This window comes from Perca fluviatilis, chromosome 13, assembly GCF_010015445.1.
Source record: "Perca fluviatilis chromosome 13, GENO_Pfluv_1.0, whole genome shotgun sequence".
Classification (NCBI taxonomy): Eukaryota; Metazoa; Chordata; class Actinopteri; order Perciformes; family Percidae; genus Perca; species Perca fluviatilis.
The window spans coordinates 37,307,018-37,326,839 of NC_053124.1; the positions used below are offsets into that span (position 1 = coordinate 37,307,018).

A 19,822-nucleotide genomic window follows, 5' to 3' on the forward strand; every position below is an offset into this window, starting at 1 on the left:
AAATTCTCCATCATAACAGCAATGCTCCAAGGTCCAAACGCGCCTGGCTTTTAAAGGGAATGGGAGATTATCTATGATTGGTTGATTGCATGTTACGCCCAAAACACACCTCTGATTAATGGAGACACTAAGTACAACCCTTTAGAACCAGGCGCCCGGCACACAGACCCTTTTTTCTGCCGTCAAACTAGCAAAAGTGGATTTGGACCACACACAAGCACCAGGAGCTTCACAGGTATTGTTTTTTTAAAGGAGTCTGGTGGGTTTAGGGTTAGCGACTTCAGAGCTGTTTCTGGTTAAACAGAAAGGTCTCAAAGAGGTTTTAAAGGTCTATCTCTGTAGGGATCCTTTCCATAATGTTGTCAGACACTTAGAATATTAATCTGAGTCTGTCAGCGACAGAAACCGAACTTTTAGTGGATGAAATTGACCGCTGCAGTTGGCATCCAGCAGTGTGTTTTATGAATGTGTGTGTGAGAGAGAGAGAGAGAGAGAGAGTGTGTATGTGTGACAGAGTGTGTGTGTGTTTGTGTGTGAGAAAGTGTGTGTGTGTGAGAGAGTGTGTATGTGAATGAGAGTCTGTTTGTGTGCGATTGTGTGTGTGATTGAGAGTGTGTGTGTGTGTGTGTGTCTATGTCTGTGTGTGAGAGTGTGTGTGTGTGCGAGTGAGTGTGTCTATGTCTGTGTGTGTGAGAGTGTGAGTGTGTGTATGTGTGTGACAGAGTGTGTGTGTGTGTGTGTGTGTGTGTGAGAGAATGTGTGTATGTGTGTGAGAGAAAGTGTGTATGTGAATGAGAGTCTGTGTGTATGTGTGTGAGAGAAAGTGTGTATGTGAATGAGAGTCTGTGTGTTTGTGAGTGAGAGTGTGTCTGTGTGTGTGTGAGAGTGTGTGTGTGTGTGTGTGTGACAGAGTGTGTGTGTGTGTGTGTGTGTGAGAGAATGTGTGTGTGAGAGAGAGTGTGTATGTGAATGAGAGTCTGTGTGCTTGTGAGTGAGAGTGTGTGAGTGAGTGTGTCTATGTCTGTGTGTGTGAGAGTGTGCGTCTGTGTGTATGTGAGTGTGTCTGTGTGTGCGTGTGCGTGCTAACCCTAACCCATGTGTTCATCACTGGATACTTTTACACCTTTTAAACCAACATTCAGATGATTTGTTTCTGCAAAAAAAATGACAATAAAACTCAAACTGGGACCTTCCTGTCTGTCTCTGTTTCTGACTACAACTAGGTTGGATAAAGTTTGTTGGATCGGCCGCTCAAACATGCAGTTATTGATAAAGTGATTCTCTGTTTTTCTTAATCGAATCAGCTTCTACAAAGTCTTTGCTGCTGGTCTTCATGGCTCACACACAAGTCAAAATAAAATAGAAACATGAACAATTTCACATATCAAAATGTTCAGAAGAAACTCTGCTTTCTGTATATTGATGCCCAAAATTTTTTTTTTAAATTTTTTTAATTGCCAAAAAAACTGTAAAAAATGTGAAAAAAATTGCCAATAAATGTGAAAAAAAACAACGAAAAAATTTGTTTTGGTTGCTTGAAATGATTTTCATAAAGTCTAAATAGTAAATAAATGTCTAAAATGAAACTGCTTTGACTCCAAAAAAGTCCAAAAAAATTGCCCCAAAAACTGTAAAATAGGTGAACAAAATTGCCAAAAAACGTAATTAATGTAAAAAAAACGAAAAAAAATGTCAAAAAGACGACAAAAAAATCCGAAAGAAATTGCGGAAAAAAATGCAAATGTTTTTTTAAAGTCGACAAAAACTCAGAATTTTTTTCCTAAAAACCTTTCTAAAAGGCGACATTTCTGAAAAAATTGCCAAAAAAATACTTTAAAGACAGGAAAAGTAATTGAGTAAATATATGTAGTTAAATCCCTACACTATATACATATACACATACGTATATATGAACACAGTGGGTGAAATCGACTTTTAAAACGCAGTTTTATTCTGAAGGGGCGGAAGTTGTGTTTGTGATTCTGGGTCGCGGAAGTTGTTGGTACGACCTGTAATTCGTCCGTCCAGGGAACTAACTGTCTGTGTTTTATCGCGTTATGAAGCCTCAGGAGCATAACGCGATTAGTTCAGATTCCTAAAAGAACGAAAGGTCCCAAACTGCTGGATGTGGCTTTAAACCCTGAAACGAAGCTACACAGAGCAGGTCTGTTGTTGAAACGCGGTACATGTTGCTACAGCTAACGTTAGCCGCTAGCAGCTAGCTCCTGCTAACGTGTTGCTGTTGTTTCTCCAGCTTGTTGTAAAGCTAGGGTTAGCCGCTAGCAGCTAGCTCCTGCTAACGTGTTGCTGTTGTTTCTCCAGCTTGTTGTAAAGCTAGGGTTAGCCGCTAGCAGCTAGCTCCTGCTAACGTGTTGCTGTTGTTTCTCCAGCTTGTTGTAAAGCTAGGGTTAGCCGCTAGCAGCTAGCTCCTGCTAACGTGTTGTTGTTTCTCCAGCTTGTTCTAAAGCTAGGGTTAGCCGCTAGCAGCTAGCTCCTGCTAACGTGTTGCTGTTGTTTCTCCGTATTTCGTCCAACCCAGGTGGGCCAGCAGTGAGTGTGAAGAGAGACTTTTCTAAACTCTGACATGGACTCTGAGAACAGTCAGCACACACAGTCCTCTCACTGTTCCATCCACCAAGGTTAACAGAACCAACGCTGCTACACACTGGGAAGGCTCTTTGTATAAAAACAATCACGTTAACGTGTGTGTGTGTGTGTGTGTGTGTGTGTGTGTGTGTCTGTCTGTCTGTCTGTCTGTCTCTGTGTGTGTGTGTGTGTGTGTGTGTGTGTGTGTGTCTCTGTGTGTGTGTGTGTGTGTCTTTCTGTGTGTGTGTGCTTTTCTCGTTCTGTTGTGTGTGTGTGTGTGTGTGTGTGTGTCTGTGTGTCTCTCTTTCTCTGTGTGTGTGTGTCTGTGTGTGTGTGTGTGTGTGTGTGTCTCTGTGTGTGTGTGTGTGTGTCTGTCTGTCTGTCTCTCTTTCTCTGTGTGTGTGTGTCTCTGTGTGTGTGTGTGTGTGTGTGTGTGTCTCTGTGTGTGTGTGTGTCTGTCTCTTTTTCTGTGTGTGTGTGTCTCTGTGTGTGTGTGTCTGTGTGTGTGTGTGTCTCTGTTGTGTGTGTCTCTGTGTGTGTGTGTGTGTGTGTGTGTGTGTGTGTCTGTCTGTCTTTCTCTGCGTGTGTGTGTTGTGTGTGTGTGTGTGTGTGTGTCTCTTGTGTGTGTGTGTGTGTGTGTGTGTGTGTCTGTCTGTCTGTCTCTCTTTCTCTGTGTGTGTGTGTGTGTGTGTGTCTGTCTGTCTGTCTGTCTCTCTTTCTCTGTGTGTGTGTGTGTGTGTGTCTCTGTGTGTGTGTGTGTGTCTGTCTCTCTTTCTCTGTGTTGTGTGTGTGTGTGTTGTGTGTGTGTGTGTGTGTGTGTGTGTCTCTGTGTGTGTGTGTGTGTCTGTCTCTCTTTCTCTGTGTGTGTGTGTCTCTGTGTGTGTTTTGTGTGTGTCTCTGTGTGTGTCTCTGTGTGTGTCTGTGTGTGTGTGTGTGTGTGTGTGTGTGTGTGTGTGTGTGTGTGTGTGTGTGTGTGTGTCTGTTTTCTTTTCTGTGTGTGTGTCTCTGTGTGTGTGTGTGTCTCTGTGTGTGTGTGTCTCTGTGTGTGTGTGTGTGTCTCTGTGTGTGTCTCTGTGTGTGTGTGTGTGTGTGTGTGTGTGTGTGTGTGTGTGGGGGGTTCTGTCATCAGAGAGACATTAGAAGAGACACTGAGCAATTAAAATTAGAAAGGCAATACATATTTACTTTTCAGAAATCACACACAACGCTGAAGTTGACTCCTGATTCGGCAGTTGAGGGGAAATTTAAGAGAAACTTGAAGCTGAAGTATGGAAATCTAACTTCCATTGCTGAGTGACTGAGCCTCTGACTGTACTGAAAGCGTGTTAGTCATTGAGGTCAATTGTGAATTATGTCTAAAACACACTCTAAGCTTTGTGAAAGCATGTATTGTCTTCATGAGAACGCAATAAAGGGAGATTTCACAGTTCTTTTTTCAACTGATGACAACTTTGAACAAGGTCCACATTGAAAACCACTACACCTGTGTGTTAGTGTAACTAAAGGCGTTTTTCCATTACATGGTACCTGCTCGACTCGATGCACTGCGCATCCGTTTTCCATTGCAGATTTTAGCAACCGCCAGCGTGGGTTTCGTCATTAGGCGCCGCCGCAGTAAACTGCCGTGACCTAACGCAACACACATACACACACACACACACACAATGTGGAAGGTGTGTTGTTGTTGCCACGGCCAGAAGACACATTTAGTTTCAAATTAAGCTGGAGGCAGCAAAAACAAACAAAAAACCACAGCTGGCTAAACTATTTAAAAATGGCCGGTTTGTTCAGGACGCCCCCCTCTGGCGCTTTCACGTCACCTTTTCGGCTTGCCTCAGCTCGATGGGAACCTCGACTGAGGCGGTACTAAATAAAGTACCTGTTAGCAGGTACCAGGGACTTTTTTTTTCATAATGGAAAACAAAAAAAGGCTCGGCGAGTCGAGCAGGTACCATGTGGAAAAGCGCCATAACAGGAGTGTAACTATGGCTGGGCAATATTTCAATATTATATCGATATCGTGATATGAGACTAGATATCGTCTAGGGGTGGGAATCACCAGAGGCCTCACGATACGATATCATCCCGATACTTGTGTCACGATACAATATTATTGCGATTTTAAACATATTGCAATATTCTGCGATATATTGCAATGTATTACCTTTTTTCCAACTTCAAATTTTTCCCAGTTTCAAATGATGTCCCCAAAGGACAATTTTGTCAACATTTATTTTATCTAAAAAGATACATGTCTCCGTTTGTTCATCTCACTTCAGTTGTATTGCTGCAAAATGGGGATTGTCAGCAGACAGACTGACCAACACATATATCATAAAAGATCGATACTTGGCGTCTGTGTATCGATACAGTATTGCCACGAAAAATATCGCAATATTATGCTGTATCGATGTTTTCCCCCACCCCTAATATCGTCTTAGATTTTGAAGAATTATAATATCGTTACATGGTAAGTTTAGTCTTTTCCTGGTTTTAAAGGCTGCATGTCATTTTCTGAACTTACCAGACTGTTGTAACAGTTCTATTATTCGCCTTTACCCACTTAGTCATTATGTCCACATTACTGATGATTATTTATCAAAAATCTCATTGTGTAAATATTTTGTGAAAGCAGCAGTTGTCAACCCTACAATATCGTTGCAATATAGACATCGAACATGCTTTTATTGCAGCTGTGTAAAGAGCGGGGAAACGGAGGATCGGTCACTCAGCAATGTCAATTTATGTTTGATCAGAAGCTAACTTTAGCCTCGTTATAGATGATGCCCTAACCCTCCTCCATCTAAACATCTCTCCTTACTTACATGCATGCAAACTGTTGCTGTAAATGTTTTCCTCATGTGTGACTGGACTTTTGTTTCACATAACCAAATACTCAGGATACTTTTTGTCCTTTCTTTTTATTTATGTGTATACATACGAGTGTGTGCGTATGTATATTATGTGTATATATATATATATATATATATATATATATATATATATATATATATATATATATATATATATATATATATATATATATATGCATTAGGGGTGGGCGATATATCTCAATATTTTTGGCAATTTTGACGATAACAATAATTACACAATATCCTTTAAAAATGTGTTTTTGAAAGTCAGAGTTACTTAATCACTGATGATAATAATGGGCACAATGTTGAATGAAAACAGTTCTTATTTATTTTCTTTAACATGTAAGTATTCAAGTTAAAACAATTCAAAGAGATACAAAATCTAATACTAATTGAACTAGTGTAGGAACATTGAACTCTGAGTACACATTCAGTTGTACACCTCTGCTGTAATGTAAATTGTGCAGCATACAAGCCAGATGAAATCATAATAATAAACAAAGGGCTCTGTTCTGTAACATATTGCACACAACCATGTCCTTATTGGAAGCAGTCCTGCAGCTGGGATAGGGCAGTATCAGGCCAGATTTTGATAGTCCTTCTGACCGGGATGCATGCTGGGATCAGGAGTAGTTGGATGTGATCTGACTGATGCATGCTGGGATCAGGAGTAGTTGGATGTGATCTGACTGATGCATGCTGGGACCAGGAGTAGTTGGATGTGATCTGACTGATGCATGCTGGGACCAGGAGTAGTTGGATGTGATCTGACTGGCCCAGGTGAGGGAGAGGAGCAGTTCTGTGTGCTTTCTTGATGTTAGAGTATACATGGTCTAGTGTGTTCTTCCCTCTAGTAACACAATCTACATGCTGGAAAAAAGCTGGGGAGTACAGACTTTAAAGCGCCCATATTATGCTCATTTTCAGGTTCATAATTTTTTTTTTAAGGTTGTACCAGAATAGGTTTACATGGTTTAATTTTCAAAAACACCAGATTTTTGTTGTACTGCACAGCTCTCTCACTGCTGCAGCTCCTCTTTTCACCCTGTGTTCAGGTCTCTGTTTTAGCTACAGAGTGAGACCTCTTTTCTTCTTCTTCTTCTGTACTATCTTTGATTGCACATGCTCAGTAGCTCAGATGTAGAGCATATCAGCTAGCTAACTCTAGAGACAGTAAAAGAAAGCCTGTTTCTCCAACTTTGGTCAGTTACAAGGCAGGATTAGCTGGGAGACTTCTAAATGAGGGCACACATGGAAGTAGTTCTTTTGTAGATTATGGTGAACTAGTGTGTGTTGTAGCAGTGCTTTGCTATTGAGAACGAGGCGTTAGCAGGCTCTGTTCTGTAACATATTGCACACAACCATGTCCTTATTGGAAGCAGTCCTGGAGCTGGGACAGGGCAGTGTCAGGCCAGGTTCTGATAGTCCTTCTACTTGGCTGTATAGTCCTTCTGACCGGGATGTATGCTGGGATCAGAAATAGTTGGATGTGATCTGACTGGCCCAGGTGAGGGAGAGGCGCAGTTCTGTATGCTATGTTAGAGTATACATGGTCTAGTGTGTTCTTCCCTCTAGTAGCACAAGCTGCATGCTAGAAAAAGCTGGGGAGTACAGACTTTAAGGACGCCTTGTAAAAGTCCCCTGCTATAATATGTATCCCCCTCCAGGTGATCGCGCTGCAGTTTGTTCACTATGGTAAGCAGTGAGCCAAACTTGTGCTAACGTTAGCATCGGGGGCTGTGTAGACGGCAGTGTGCTGTTTTCGTGGTAAATAAAATGGCCTGTATATTACCGACAGGGCTCCAGGTCAGGTGAGACGTGCTGGACAACGATCCTGCGGTCGGTACTCCATTCATTCTGCACAAAAATGAAGTCCTCCACCTCTGGTCTTGCCGGAGTTATGTTCTCATCCTGGCGGTAGCTAGCTCGGTGTGCTAGATGCTGACAACAACCCACGCAGCGCCCGGTTTGGCTGTGTCCTCCGGGATGTTATGAGCCGCCTGGAAGGCTCCTGTAACGGCTGTGTTGTATTGTAGGTCAGTGTGGCTGTACTTGTATAAATATACACCGACAGGAGAGCTAGTAGCCGCTGCACAATAGCGCGCCGACATCTTTGTTGACATGAGTGAATGTGTAGCTTTCCAATGCGTGTTTTGAAGTGTTTTTTTCGAAGTAATTTAAACACTCGATAATGTCAATTTGCACATCGTTAACACAACAATGACAATATTATCGTAAACGATATATATAGCCCACCCCTAGTCCCCTGCTACAATATGTATCCCTTCCGGGTGATCGCGCTGCAGTTTGTTGACTATGGTTAGCAGGTGAGCCAAACTTGTGCTAACGTTAGCATCGGGGGTTATGTAGACGGCAGTACCAGTCACTACAGTGTACTCTCTTGGTAAATAAATTTGGTCTGCATATTACCGACAGGTCAGGTGAGCATTGCTGGGCAACGATCCTGCTGTTGGTACTCCATTCATTATGCACAAAAATAGCTGCACAGGATGATTACGTTCATGGTGGATAAATGTGTAGATTGTGTAGATTGTTTTCTGAATTAATGGATGAAGCGTGATTTATGCTTCTGCATTACATTTTTGGGAATTTGTATATGTTGCACAATAAAATCAAGACAACACTAACACAACAAAATAAATCAATAAAAATAAAGATTGTGCAGGTGAGATTAGGGGCTTATAGAAGGAATATCACCCAAGGAAGAGAGTCCAGGCCGTGGCTACGTACGTAGGTATGTGGAGATACCGACCCTACGCCGTAGCCTGATGTGCGTACCGTGGCTTGGTAGCCCCAGAGACACACACACACACACACACACACACACACACACACACACACACACACACACACACACACACACACACACACACACACACACACCAGCCCTGCTATTCTCTTAAAGGTGACATGACATGGTGCTCTTTGGATGCTTTTATATAGACCTTAGTGGTCCCCTAATACTGTATCTGAAGTCTCTTTTATATAGACCTTAGTGGTCCCCTAATCCTGTATCTGAAGTCTCTTTTATATAGACCTTAGTGGTTCCCTAATCCTGTATCTGAAGTCTCTTTATATAGACCTTAGTGGTCCCCTAATCCTGTATCTGAAGTCTCTTTTATATAGACCTTAGTGGTTCCCTAATCCTGTATCTGAAGTCTCTTTATATAGGCCTTAGTGGTTCCCTAATCCTGTATCTGAAGTCTCTTTTATATAGGCCTTAGTGGTTCCCTAATCCTGTATCTGAAGTCTCTTTTATATAGACCTTAGTGGTCCCCTAATACTGTATCTGAAGTCTCTTTTATATAGACCTTAGTGGTCCCCTAATACTGTATCTGAAGTCTCTTTTATATAGGCCTTAGTGGTCCCCTAATACTGTATCTGAAGTCTCTTTTATATAGACCTTAGTGGTCCCCTAATACTGTATCTGAAGTCTCTTTTATATAGACCTTAGTGGTCCCCTAATACTGTATCTGAAGTCTCTTTTATATAGACCTTAGTGGTCCCCTAATACTGTATCTGAAGTCTCTTTATATAGACCTTAGTGGTCCCCTAATACTGTATCTGAAGTCTCTCTTATATAGACCTTAGTGGTCCCCTAATACTGTATCTGAAGTCTCTTTTATATAGACCTTAGTGGTCCCTAATCCTGTATCTGAAGTCTCTTTTATATAGACCTTAGTGGTCCCCTAATACTGTATCTGAAGTCTCTTTTATATAGACCTTAGTGGTCCCCTAATACTGTATCTGAAGTCTCTTTTATATAGACCTTAGTGGTCCCCTAATACTGTATCTGAAGTCTCTTTTATATAGACCTTAGTGGTCCCTAATACTGTATCTGAAGTCTCTTTTATATAGACCTTAGTGGTCCCCTAATACTGTATCTGAAGTCTCTTTTATATAGACCTTAGTGGTCCCCTAATCCTGTATCCGAAGTCTCTTTTATATAGACCTTAGTGGTTCCCTAATACTGTATCTGAAGTCTCTTTTATATAGGCCTTAGTGGTCCCCTAATACTGTATCTGAAGTCTCTTTTATATAGACCTTAGTGGTCCCCTAATACTGTATCTGAAGTCTCTTTTATATAGACCTTAGTGGTCCCCTAATACTGTATCTGAAGTCTCTTTTATATAGGTCTTAGTGGTCCTCTAATACTGTATCTGAAGTCTCTTTTATATAGACCTTAGTGGTCCCCTAATACTGTATCTGAAGTCTCTTTTATATAGGTCTTAGTGGTCCCCTAATACTGTATCTGAAGACTCTTTTATATAGGCCTTAGTGGTCCCCTAATACTGTATCTGAAGTCTCTTTTATATAGACCTTAGTGGTCCCCTAATACTGTATCTGAAGTCTCTTTTATATAGGCCTTAGTGGTCCCCTAATACTGTATCTGAAGTCTCTTTTATATAGACCTTAGTGGTCCCCTAATACTGTATCTGAAGTCTCTTTCCCGAAATTCAGCCTTGGTGCAGAATTACAGCCACTAGAGCCAGTCCCACAATGAGCTTTCCTTAGGATGTGCCATTTCTGTGTCTGTAGCTATTGAGGAGGAGAGAGGAGAGGCAAGGTGGAGGGTGGGGGTGTGGCCTTGACCAACTGCCACTTTGCTCGTTTGAAAGCCATGATGTCTCTCTCTCTCTCATGGGTGGGCCACATTCTCTGGGTGGGCAAAGCAGAGAAAGGGGAGGTAACCTTGCTCCTTATGACCTCATAAGGAGAAGATTCCTGATTGGCCCATCTGAGCTTTCATTTTCTCAAAGGCAGAGCAGGATACCCAGGGCTCGGTTTACACCTATCACCGTTTCTAGCCAGTGGGGGACCATAGGCAGGCTGGGGGAACTCATATTAATGTTAAAAAACCTCATGAAGTGACATTTTCATGCCATGGGACCTTTTAAAGAGATCGACACCCACACCAACGTACAAGTATAAACTTCAGGCCACTTACGTAGGCTACAGAGAAAGCTTAGAATCATAAATCTAAAATGTGGATCAGTGTTCCCCAAAAAGCCCAAGATGACGATGACACATTTTTTTTATTTTAAAAAATGACTCAAAATTATAAATAGGATCATCAAAATAGTTGGAGATTAATTTACCGGTAATAGTTTACAACTTATCAGTTTATCTTTGCAGCTTGAATATAAACCTGATTTCAAGCCCTGGAAAACTTTCTCATAACGGTCGGCTCCTGGAAGCCTCTAAGAAACCAGGGAACAGTTGTGGCCGGGAGTTTACGGTTAATTAAAAGCAAATTTAAAATATTAAAAGGCTAAAATATAGTAAAAATGCTGACAACGCCACCTAGGTTAAAAGAGCATAGGACTCTGTAAAATCAGGGGTGTGCAGAGTTAAAAAAAAAACAAAAAAAACACCATTAAGGTTTGAAACTTTACAGAAAATGTATTTTGAGTAAAAAGAATAAAAAACTGAGCCCAAATGATCCTGAACATTAGTCCTCGGTTCCTGTAACGTCCCACGTCCTGCCAACAGCTGCAGCCTGGGATTCAAAAGACAAGGGCGTTGCTTCAGTAATAAAATCACAACACTGGTAAAAATATTCAATTTAAAAGGAGGGATCTGCTAAAAACTATTTGGCTGAACTTGTACAGGGTACTAAGGCCGGCTGCAGGTTTCTGTTGCGTGGAGTTTTCTATGTCTTTGCACACTAGAAACGTGTCTGACGCGGCGCTGCTGCTGCTAGCCTTGTCTGGACACATGTATGTTTCCCATAAATATATACTGATCTGATTACAGCAAAGACAACGTCTGCAGTGTTGACGGCAAAATAGGCTCCAGAATATTTCCTTCTGTATTGACAGGTGCAATATTTAAAAATCACATTTATATCTGCATTTATGTCAAAACATAAAGACTTTCAAACATCAAAATGTAATTTATTAATATGTATTCGTGTCTAAATGACATAAAAACATCTTTTCATATTCTATTTTGCCTGGAAACGCTTCCCACCATACAGCAATATCCGATGCAGACTACTGCTTTCTTCTGTGGCCATCACCTATCATCACATACCCTTCACCATACCTCATAGATTGGCATTGGGTACTTTCCATAAGATCATCTCTCACTGGCCTTTAAAAATAAAAATATGCCAGACTCTATGGGAATTTAATAATGGGGTGTACTGACTTATGCCCCCAGTATTTTAAGGAAGAAAATGTATTTATTTATGATACATTATTCATTCACAAAGAAAATTGGTGTCCTTAAATGTCATTTTTGTAATTAAGTCATGAATTTTTTTTTTTTATTCCTCTTTTTAGTCAACTTTAGCATGGGTATATTCTCTTATGCATAGCACTGTAGTCTAGCTAGCTGTCTGGATTTACCCTGCAGAGATCTGAGGAGCAGTTAACCACAGTCCTCATAAATCCACCTGAGTTTCTGTTGGCCGAATTCCACCACCAGCACAGGCCTCTGTGCCCCTGCGAGGTCTGGTAGGACCCCTGTGGATAAAAGGCCCAGCTTGCAGATCCCCAGAGTCTACCTCCCGTATGGCTGCTTTGGCCAAGAAGGTGGATATCTCTGTCTGCAGTAACTCCACGTGATGAGGGTCATTCACAGCTTTAAAGTGATGGTTCGGAGTAATTTCACCCTAGGGTCCTTTGCACCATGACCTCGAGCCGAACACCCCCCCAGAAGCTTTTTTCACCTGGGTCTAACATTGGGCGAGTTAGCGTAGAGTAGCGTAGAGTAGCGTTAGCCGCTGAATAGCTTAGCGCAGAGGCTAATGGACCCACGTTTGTATCTCTTAAATGACCCCACTAATAATGCCCGAAATGATACCAAAGGTCTACACTAGTATATATAGGTTATGCTCTCATAAAACGATGGATTGGAAAGTTTGTAAGTACACCAGAAGTTTATGAACACTTGCCTGCTGGCTTCAGCTCTCTGCTGCTGCTGCTGCTACCTGCAGTTAGACGAGTGCTTAGGGCTGTCTACAAATTACAACACCAAAAAGAGTTACAACAAAAATATTTATTAATTTAATGATTAAATAAGGTAATGTCTCCAAACTTACCTCAATTATTACTTGTCTCCTGCTAGTTATATTACAGCACTTACTTTAAAAAATAAGTTAAATCAAAAAATATTTTGTTGCTCTCTTTCGGTGTTGTAATTTGTAGACGGCCCTAGCTAACTCTGGCTCTCACACAGCAACAACAACAGCAGAGAGCAGAAGCCAGCAGGCAAGTGTTATTTACATAAACTTCTGGTGTACTTACAAACTTTACAATCCATTGTTTTATGAGTGCATAACCTATATGTACTACTGTAGACGTTTGGTATCATTTCGGGCATTATTAGTGGGGTCATTTACGAGATACAAACGTGGGTCCATTAGCCCCGCGCTAAGCTATTCAGCGGCTAACGCTACTCTACGCTAACTCGCCCAGTGTTAGACCCAGGTGAAAAAAGCTTCCGGGGGGGTGTTTGGGTCGAGGTCATGGTGCAAAGGACCCTAGGGTGAATTACTCCGAACCATCACTTTAAGTGAAGGGTGTCACAGTAGATCCGTATTATACATTTTATTAGGCACCTTATTGCGCCCTCACATTGCTTTACTGCAGGACCTGAGGTCTCCTGGTCTTTATGCTGGAGCCTTTGATGTCAGCTGAGGTATAAAGTTTATCACCCCCTCAGAACCCCTGGTACGCCTGAAAAGGCCACCAGAAATCTCCTGTGCGCAGCGGCGGCTTCCCTGTGCCTGCAGAAACAGCAGAGAGAACTACCAAAGTGTACTCAGTTCTGCTGCTTTCAGTGTAAACAACAAGCTGCTTGTTGAATTTAAAACAATTGAAAGGGAAGTAATTTCCATTATTCATTATTTTATTGACCAAATTGAACATTGAATTGAATATAAAAGGCAGAACTAAAAAGAGAATGAAAGCTACATTTTAAAGTGCAGTTTTCTGAAAGGGAAGTCATTTCCATTATTCATTATTTTATTGAACAAATTGAACATTGAATTGAATATAAAAGGCAGAACTAAAATGAGAATGAAAGCTACATTTTAAAGTGCAGTTTTCTACAGATAGGCTATTTTCTTTGAACTAACAAACAATCTTGAGTGTCTTTCACGATGTGTCGCAGCCTTTCGCAATGCGTTTATGGCTCCGGTTGATATTGCGATGACGATAAAAAACTGATATATTGTGCAGCCCTAATGGACCCTAAGCGGAGCACATGCTGATAAAATAAGCATTAACAACTGTCTGTCTGTGTTTCAGCTTTACCTTCAGACGTTCAGAAAGTGATTGTTGGTGAAGAGGAGCAGCAGGAGTGTAGCTCCAGTGTGGACCAGCAGGAGCCAGAGCCCCCCCCACACATTAAAGAGGAACAGGAGGAACTGTGGAGCAGTCAGGAGGGAGAGCAGCTTCAAGGGCTGGAGGAGGCTGATATCACTAATTTCCCATTCACTCTTGTCCCTGTGAAGAGTGAAGATGATGAAGAGGAAGCTCAGTCCTCACAGCTTCATCAAAGACAAACTCAACACATGGAAACAGAAGCTGATGGAGAGGACTGTGGAGGACCAGAACCAGCCAGGAACTCACATCCACATCCACTTTTACAACCAGAGACTGAAGACCAGACTGGAGACTCTTCTGATCCTGAGGGTGGTGACAGTGCTGATTGGAAGGAGACCAGAGAACCTCAGTCAGCTTTAAACTCTCTGAAACATGATTCAAGATGTAAGAAAACATTCAGCTGCTCTGAGTGTGGGAGAAGATTTGGCCGCAAGACACATCTGAAGATACACGTGATGACTCATACAGGAGAGAAACCTTTTAGCTGCCCATTTTGTAATACATCTTTTACACAGAGTGGAGATTTACAAAAACACATGCGAGTCCACACAGGAGAAAAACCCTTTAGCTGCTTAGTTTGTAATACATCTTTTACACAGAGTGAAAATTTACGGTCACACATGAGAACGCACACAGGAGAGAAGCCTTTCAGCTGCTCTGAGTGTGGTAGAGCTTTCACTGAACGTGGAAACCTGAAGAAACACATGATAACTCACACAGGAGAAAAACCTTTCAGCTGCTCAGTTTGTAATACGTCTTTTACACGGAGAGGAAGTTTACGGAAACACATGGCAGTCCACACAGGAGAGAAAAGATTCAGCTGCAGTGTTTGTAACAGAAGATTTGCCTGGCGTTCTGATGTCAAAACACATAAATGTGTTGGTCCGATGGAAACAGAAGCTGATGGAGAGGACTGTGGAGGACCAGAACCAGCCAGGAACTCACATTCACTTCTACAACCAGAGACAACTTCTGATCCTGAGACTGATGACAGTGCTGATTGGAAGGAGACAATAGAACCTCAGTCAGCTTTAAACTCTCTGAACTATGAATCAAGATGTAGTGAGTATTAAAATCCTTGAAGGTCTTTGGAAAAGTCATTAAGTTGTTTTGCATAATCTCTTTGTATTTATGATACAATACCTCTCATTATCATTGGTTTGAGTTTAGTTTGGGTAGTTGTCTGTAATGTGTCTGTTCTTAATTCTGTTTCCTGCAGATGTTGAGCAGCTGTTGGTGGTTAAAGAAGAGGTTCCCCCTGAGCAGCAGGAGTGTAGCTCCAGTGTGGACCAGCAGGAGCCAGAGACCCCCCCACACATTAAAGAGGAACAGGAGGAACTGTGTATCAGTCAGGAGGGAGAGCAGCTTCAAGGGCTGGAGGAGGCTGATATCACCAAGTTCCCATTCACTCCTGTCCCTGTGAAGAGTGAAGATGATGAAGAGGAAGCTCAGTCCTCACAGCTTCATCAGAGACAAACTCAACACATGGAAACAGAAGCTGATGGAGAGGACTGTGGAGGACCAGAACCAGCCAGGAACTCACATCCACATCCTCTTTTACAACCAGAGACTGAAGACAGTGTTGATAGTGATTTTTGGAAGGAGACCAGACGACGTCGGAAACATGAGGAAGTTCCTATCCGTGAAGAGAGATGTAAATCTGACAAGAAATCGTTCAGCTGCTTTGAGTGTGGGAACCGATTCACCCAAAACTCCAGTCTGCATGTACACATGAGAATCCACACAGGGCAGAAACCATTTAGCTGCTCCGTGTGTAATAAACGATTTTTGCTCAAGGGTCAGCTTCAATCGCACATGAGAACTCACACAGGAGACAAACCTTTCAGCTGCTCAGTCTGTAAGAAATCTTTTACACAGAGGGGAAGTTTACAGTCACACATGATAACTCACACAAGAGAGAAGCGATTCAGTTGCTCAGTTTGTGACGAAAGCTTTTTGCGCAAGCAACATCTGAAAACACACATGAGAGCTCATACGGGAGAGTAATATTTTAGCTACTCTGAGTGTGGGAAAAGATTTGTGTATGACAGACTTTTTTTCACTTGCTAAATTATCTTTAAACTAGTCTCACTTACCTGATAGCTACTCGACTCCTCGGTCCTCGGCTAAACAGGAAGTTGTTCTGTCACTCTTCAGTGAAGGCCGTCTCAAAGCTCTTATTTCTGCCCCGAGGACAGAGGAGGGCTCATCGTGGAGGACTCATCGTGGAGGGCTCATCGAGGAGGGATCATCGAGGAGGGATCATCGAGGAGGGATCATCGAGGAGGGATCATCGAGGAGATCATCGATGAGGGATCATCGATGAGATATCAGGAGGAAAATCATGAGGAGGATCATCGAGGAGGGATCATCGAGGAGGGATCATCGAGGAGCTATACGCAAGGATACAGAGAGCAGCCTTCCTGGAAGCCGTGCAGCTGAAGGAGTTGCTAACTTCGCCCAAACAGCTGACGTATTCATGTGACGCTTCAGAGGAAAGGAGGTCTCATCTCCTTTTGCCTCTCTCCTCCCGTGATTTCCTTGCGTTTCTCCTGTGCCTCCTCGGCGGGAGGGACTAAGATGCGAGGAAGGGAGACAAGTGGAGGAGGCAATTTAAGGGACATGAGAGGCACCTTACTGTTTATCCACGACGTTCCACTTCCGGGATTGCTCCGTCCCCCTTCCTCTGTCTTTGTGTTGGCGTTCTAACCTCCGGTGGATTTGTGAGGACTACGATCAACTGCTCCTCAGATCTCTGCAGGGTAAATCCAGACAGCTAGCTAGACTATCTGTCCAATCTGAGTTTTCTGTGCGACTGTTATACAGCGGCTCCGTCCAGAGCTTAGCGCCGCTGTGACAGAATGATGACACATGGGGAAACCCACTCAGGTCACAAAGCGCCCAGACAATTTATTTGCAGTCACACTGACTACGTTTACAAGCTGTCAATTTTCGGGTTATGGTCGGGTTAAGGTCACTATTCGGGTTTCTGAAACATTCGGAATAACCCGTTTACATGAGCGAGCAGAGAGAGTTACTCCTACATGGAATTTGTAATCAATCGGCGATATCCTGACGTAAACGGCGCCACGGTTAGCGTCTGGACGTAGCCTACGGACAACCTTAAGACGCAATCACTTTTGGGTCACCTTCTTATAATTCTCACTATCTCGGTACTTTCTGCCGTCAACAAAAGACATTATATTCATTCATTTTCACCACACTAATAAATACATTATATTCATGGTTTTCACCACACTAATAAAGAAATTGGTTTCCTCCTCGCTCCAAAAGTGTGGTGCTGTGCTGCGTCTCGCCATGTTTACCTCATAGACAGTGTATAAGGTTAACTCTACTTCCTGTTTACTTCCGGTATACTGCGCGCATGTTTTCTGCATTGACATATATATATATATATATATATATAACTATATTATTATAGTATATAATTATTATTATAACTATGTTTTTCGGCATACAAGAAGTTCCTCTACTCAAAGACCAAGATTCCTTGCGATAGAACATCGCGAGAACACAAATCAATGTTCCTTGTGATGGGATATGCCGATACGCGTTTACATGACCAAACTTTCGGGTTAGAAAAGGGGTAACCCAGGTAGCATATTCGGGTTTTTAAAAACCGGAATATGAGCATATTCGGGTTTTTGCCGGTGTTTACATGGCCGTGCGCGACCGGGTTATTGCTAATATTCCGGTTTTGAACGGGTTATTGGCTGCATGTAAACGTAGTCACTTTTATACATATCATTCAGTAAAACACTGTTGGAAAAAAAAAAATACACCACATTACATTATTTTAGTCAGTTCAGTTTATTCATCTAAGTCATTTCTATTTTTACAACAAACTATGTTAATTAACCATTATTTAGAACTCTCTCTCCTCTCCAGTCCCTGGGTCTGAGCCAGAGCTGAGGCAAAGGGCTGCTTCATATAGGGCCTACAGCAGTCACACTCAGGTGTGCTGATGGGGGGAGATACCATGTATCTGGGTCATAGGTAACGGTAGATTTTCTAGTTGAAAATGTGTTTGTGTTTTCTAAAGTTAGATGAGTGGAAAATGGTTTGTTCAAGAGTCTGTTATTTGTTTGTGGTAGAAACTAGCAGTGAAATTATGAATGGTAACATAATTGAGACATAATTGAACCAATTAAGCATTGTTTGGTCTAGTGGGAGGGGCTTAACATATATAATCCTCTGGCCACCTAAACATGGAGGTTTAGTGTGAGGGTGGCTGCAATCCAGACAGGTGATGTGAAACTTTGAGAGACTTGCTAGTGAAAACCTTGTGTAAAAGATGTTTTTTTTGTTTTCGTTTTCGCTTTTGTAAATTAAAAGCACATTTTGCAACTCAAGCCATCGTGTCATCAACTTTTGTGGTTTAGATTCCCAACGCCCAACTCATCGACTCAGCCGCTCATGACAATTGTGATTGGTTTAAAGAAATGCCAATAAACCAGAGCACGTTTTTCTCCCATCCAGGAATGCTGTGTGGACTAGGCAGACCTTCCTCCGCGCCGCAGCGCGTGGATGGTCGGGCAGAGCGAGGCCATCTTTAAACTTTAAACTGGCCAAAGTGTAATTCATGGCTCAATTCAAACAGGATCAAAACATTGAAGCTGCTGACGTGTTTGGGTTCATGATATGTGTTCACGGTGCCCAGGGGGTGTGATCCTTCTTGAAATCTGGCTTTTCTGACCTGAAAATGAGGCTCTCGTTAATCATGCAAATCCGCTTTATTTTTTTGGGGGGGGGGGGTTGCGCAAGGCACAGGTTGGGTATTGGTAAACATAATGACCGCTCACTTCTGTCAACGTTTTTTTTTGCCTCTGATTCATGTTTTCATGTCACTCCGCAAGTAGTCCATTAATTTGTCACGAAGGAACTTCATTCAAAGCAGAGCTCTACCAAAGAGCCTGAAATCGTTGCGGAAGGTTATCTGATACAATAAATATTCGTATAACTATTATGCAAATAGGGGGAAGTTGTTTATCTGAGCTTTTGAATATTTGATGTTTATTCATTTATTTGACTTGGTTGCACTAGTTTGTTAATCTGGTGATAAGTTGAGGTTTTGACAAATTGGTCATATTTTATGATATTAAACTGTCTACTAAAAACACAAACATTAACTTCACCTTCAGACAAACAACGAAAACAGATGAAATGTTAATTTAACCCTGAGACAAAAACACATCTTCTGTATCATCTTTTAAATTTGGTTAGTTGTTTTCTAAGATCTCTGATAATGTATTAAAATATGTGTCTTTCTTCAAAAGTGTATTTTAATAATTTACATTCTTCTGTGTTTTTGCAAATTAGCCTAAATACTTCCGGACTTTTATTTTGAAGCTCAGCAACTGATCTGCACCGGAAGCTGCAGTCTTCACTGCGGCGGACTTCACATTTTGAACAAGATGGCGTCTAGCAGAAAGGTGTGTTAGCAGAGTGTCTTTGTTGTGTTGAGAAAGAGGTAAAATGTGTAAAGTCCAGATGCTGAGAGCGTTGGTGGAGCAGCGACTAACTGCGGCTGCTGAAGAGATATTTGGGCTGTTTGAAAGAACGATAGCAGAGTACGAGGAGGAACTTTGTCGTTCAAAAGAGGAGAACGAGCGACAACGGGAGCTACTGGACGCTGTTTACAACCCTCAGCTTCGGCTACACAGAGCAGGTTTGGTCCCTTTTACTTCTTATCAACTCAGGACGTTTGGATTTGAATTTGGGGAGATGTTTAGTTGGGACTGGCTGGAGTTTAGGAAGCGCAGCTCTGCCTCAAATGTGTCTTTCTTCACAGCGGGTGGAAGCGCCTCTTTTGGGGGGAACCATGATGTTTAGTATCGGCCTGTGTTGATGGCCAGACCCCGGCCAGGGGAAGTTTAGTTTCTGGGGCTTTAGCATTTGCCTTAAGTATGGTTCATGGCTGAGCTGGGGCTCCACGAAAAGCTCCACTAGTGGCCTGAAGTTTGTGCTCGATCTATTTAAAAG

At 42.2% G+C, this 19,822-nt stretch overlaps 1 long non-coding RNA gene across 1 annotated transcript; it reads left to right on the forward strand.

Moving 5' to 3' along the window:
• The first annotated feature begins 1,996 nt into the window (after positions 1 to 1,996).
• Positions 1,997 to 13,878, forward strand: LOC120571081. The gene is made up of 3 exons (XR_005641171.1): positions 1,997 to 2,164; positions 2,540 to 2,639; positions 13,742 to 13,878. It is a non-coding gene; the product is annotated as an uncharacterized LOC120571081 (long non-coding RNA).
• Positions 13,879 to 19,822: the final 5,944 nt, after the last annotated feature.